Raw genomic sequence first — 4,597 nt, 5'->3', positions numbered from 1 at the left:
TCAGGCTGTTATCTTGTGGACACAAGTCTGAAGAACCACAGCTCTAAGCATAATGTTCATACATAACCATTTTCAAAGCAGGAAGAACGGGCAGAACTATCTGCAGCCTATTTTCTCTTATGTCTCATTGGCCAAAGCTGGATCACATTGCCCACCTCTAGACCAACCATCGGCCCACGGGGACTGCAACTGCCATGATGGGCTTTGGTGAAACTTGATTCATCCAGTTGCTGGAACCATGGCTGCCAGAACAAAACTGTAGTTCTGTTAGCCATGAGGAAGGGGACATAACTGTTGGGCAGGCATCCAACAGCATTTGTCCAAAGATGCAATACCCACAGGCATTTGAGAGAGGCCTTTCACAAGACCACTACTCTCCTGGGTGCCGCAGACTCTTCTTTAATCTGCAAGGAACAGGTTCTTTTCTTAGTGGTTGCTCCCAATCCTCAAAGTGCCACACCTTCTTGGCTGTCTGCAGGAAAGTGAGGCAGAGTGGCCTCCTAGGTAGTGTGCACTGTGTTGCCCCGGCCCCACAGCAACACTCCTTTTGACCAATCTTGCACAGCTGCTCGCAGAAATAGCTTCTGAAGCCCCTGCCCCTGATCCCTCTTCATGGTGACTTTGTAGGAGACCCTACAGGTGGGCTCACTCAACTTCCATTGTCTTCTCCCTTCTCCCACCTCCATTCTAGAGGATGGAAGCTGAACATCATTTTGCAGCCTCCTTTGCAGGGAAGGGTAGTCATATGTGTATTACAGTTTTGGGTGATGTTATTGAAGTAGAAGTTTGCTAGGGGTTTCTGGAAAAACCTTTGCTTTCCTGGTAAAGGCGTTGGCTTCAGCTTGGATCACTGTGCTACTTAAGTTTACCATGATCTAGTCACAGTATTAATAAAATCTTTAAGGGGAATGACAGCAAAATCATCCTAAAGTTTATCTGGAAAAATACACAAGTGAAAATAGCTAGGATATTAGCTTTATTTGGGCAGAGATAATCTAAAAGTAATTTCCTTTTTGTTTCTTCCAGTGCTATTATGTGCTATTATGCTTTGAAAAGACTCCTAATTTTGAAATCCATTAAATATTTATCTTATTTTTTTCTGGTTTTATTTATATTAAAAAATGATGTATCAAAAATCACCATAAGTGTCAGATGGGTACTAGACTTATCAGGGTGAATGCTTCATAAGTTATATAAATTGTATGTCAGCTGTAATTGAAAAAAATTCTAAAAAGGCAAGCAACAAACTGGGAAAAGTGTCACAGTTTCAGCATAGTGACACAGGAGCATGCTATCGGGGGGGGGGGGGGGGGAGAGGTGAGAGCCATGTGACTGGAGTATGGGTCTCCTTTATACCACAGGCTGTTGATACTATTGTCCCTCTATATTATTAATGTTATTTTATCAATGAAGAAATTAAGGGGTTAGGTAACTTGCCCAAGTAGGTTGAACTGAAATCCAAATCCAGGTATTTCTGAGGATAAAAAGCCTAAGTTTGTGTTCTTTCTACTGTGTCCCACTGCTGATGAAATCTTAACTGAGAAAGGTTGACTTTCCAAGTGAATTAGAAATAATCAGAGAAGTGGGGCAGAAGTGGATGATTTGAGAGATATGGAGAGCAGGAGGGATATATTAAAGGGGAAAGATGAAAATGAATGTTTTCTATATACATTGTCCAGATTTGGTCTAGGATCCCTAGAAATGGGCAAATAGGAAAGATGGACCCTCAAATCCAGTTGCCTGTGACCTGGACTGAATTTTTGGTTGCACATAGTGGAGGCAGTGTATCGTGCAATGTGCACAGACCTTTTATATCCAATAGATCTTTGTTGATCCGCTTTCATCCCTCACTAACCACAAGTCAAAATGAGGATAAAGCTGAATCCTTAAGTAATCCAAGCAAAGACTCCATCACATTGCAATTTTCTCTCCTCCAAGGATATGAGGCTGGGGCTCTTGCTCCCTGTGTTCTGATTCCTGCCAGATTACACTCCCAGACACCAGTGGGATGGTAGTTCCAGAGCTACCTTTATAGCTGTAGGTGTAGCAATGAAACTTGTTTGTTGTCAACAAGAACCCAATAAGCCCAGTTTTATTTTGACTGCAAGTGCCCACCTATACTTCATGCATTAAATACTCCACACTGCTTTCCCTGGCTTGACGTTGCATTAAGATTGCACAATTGCACCCACAGCCATCCAGAGAAGAGTATTTTTTAATAGGTGTATTATATTTAAATGGGAATGGCCATTGTGTATCGACAAAGGTCAAATTGTCCATTGGGTCCATGAGTTTTTTTCTTTTTTGCTCAATCTCCTCAACCAGCTTCCCCCCCAACAGCTGTTAGCCAAAGGTTAAATGTAATTAAATGAAAATGATTACACTTGCCATGGATAATTTCTATCTGTACTGTTCATATGACTGAATAATAAAATCTGTGATAGAATAGTTCCATTTAAAACTAATATTGTTCAATTTATGGCCAGCTTTTCAAAATCTTAACTTCAATCAGTTTCTTACTCAATACAATTATAGCCATAAATAATTCGAATTGATTAAATTTGAAAGTAAAAATTCAATTTATGAAAGGTTACGAAACACAGTAAAATGTAGCAAACTTTTATTTATAAGTATAGATCAGATAGCACATGGAAATTGGCTTACATTGTTTGCCAAGAAATTCTTAATGCAAGTAATATGATAAAACAGCAGCTTATCACACTGATCAATATATAGACCTGAAGATTATCACAATACTTTTTTCATAAGTAAAAGTGACATGAGAATTTATATTATTTACCCTCATATTGAATAATGAACGAGAACATTCAATTGAAAATTGCCACATCCTTTTTCTTGTATAATGTATTTGCCTTTTATTTTACAATCGCTCTGAGCTATTGCTTTGATGTCTATAAAAGCCAGAGTTTTGCTGCAAACCTTGAAATTAATTGAGAAACAATACGAAGTCCAATTTTTCAGTAAATAATTAAAGAAACAAGCAGGTAAAACTAATCACGATGCATTGGTATGAACATATTTAAAGAGTGTGTGTGGGTGGAAAAAACATATTCTTGCTTCAGATGGTTCTTAAATATTTGTAATACCATATTTGTGTATGAGACAGTTCCTGGTCCACAGTAGGTGCTTAGAAATGTTTGTTGACTATGTAATCAGCATACTTTACCAAACAAATTGGTGCACAGCGCCATGTCACAGACACTTTCTCCCCAAGTTATGGAATTTTTAAACATTAAAAAATTATTGTTTTAATGTAACATTCAAAAATTAACGATGTGTGCCATATTTACTGGAGGGGTTAAGGTGCAATTTTTTTCAGACAAATGTTACTTCACATCTGTTTTGTATGTTGCACAGCATGTCAATTATTAACTACCTTTTCCAGATCCCCTTCCATTTCTGCACCTGTGAACTTAAACTCAAATATTATTAGAAAGGTTCCATCCTTTCCCTAGGGAAGCCACATTTTTCACTTCTTATTTTAGAAAGAATCTCTGTTGGATTAGATGTACTTGTACAATTTTCTCTGGTTTTTCAAAACTTGTTATAAAACTTCTTTCACTGTGGGCCCCCAGACCTGAAGGAACACTATATACTAAATTCTACTTTCATTTTCCAGTTTATTCTACTGCTTCATAGTGGGTTATGACATTTTGGTTTCCTACATTCATTTTAAGTTTTTTCCAAATTCATATAATTTTGTCTTATGCCTCATTCTAAATGTTTAGTAAATATCCAGTGAATCCAATTGCATGTTTAAATTATTAGCATTAAAAAGGACTTCCTTTACCCCACTGGCCACATTGGCCTAACAGGTGTTCTTGTTTGAGGACATAGAAGATGTCACTCCTGCAGGGAGTGTCATCGGGGACCACCAGGGATCCCTGAACAAAACAGGCTGGGATTGGGGTACAATGAGCAGAGCCTAAAGCACCTGGGGATTCAGCTACCTCAATTGCTTGAATAAAATTTACCCAAGATTTTTATTTTGCAGGGGATTAGGGAAGTAAAGGGGGTGGAGGGAGGATGGTCATAGGAAGTGTCACACTATGGAGTACGTGGCTTCTGCCTCTCAGCTTCTCTCCTGCTGAGGGCCTTGAGAACATCCAAGGAAGTTTCAGACAGTGCAATTCTACTCTACCCAGCCCCCAGTTACTAGATGCTGGATGGCCCGTCCATTTCCCCATTCACCCTTCCCGACAGGCCCACTTTTATTTAGGCACCCATCCCCCCTCTACCGCTCCCCACAGCCTGCTGCTCAAGGGAAGCCGACCTTCCCTCAGTTCCATGTCTGGGCCTGATTGGTCCAACAGGACTCTCATCCCCTTCGTTAGGGATTAGGTAGTGGATGGGCATGTGATCCGATCTGAGCAAATGAGGTGTGAGGAGAGGCACTGGGACTTCCGGAAGGTGGAGGAGGTGAATGCATCCTACTTTTTAATCTATAATTTAGGAAGACAGTCTTTGTCTTTTCCCTACCTCCCTTCCTTCCATGAAGAAGGACTTCTAATATTACCATTTAAACAATTTTAAGTGTATAATTCAATGACAGTAAGTACATTTGCACTGTTGGGCA

This window comes from Miniopterus natalensis, chromosome 15, assembly GCF_054644295.1.
Source record: "Miniopterus natalensis isolate mMinNat1 chromosome 15, mMinNat1.hap1, whole genome shotgun sequence".
Lineage (NCBI taxonomy): Eukaryota > Metazoa > Chordata > Mammalia > Chiroptera > Miniopteridae > Miniopterus > Miniopterus natalensis.
This window is presented reverse-complemented; position numbering follows the sequence as displayed.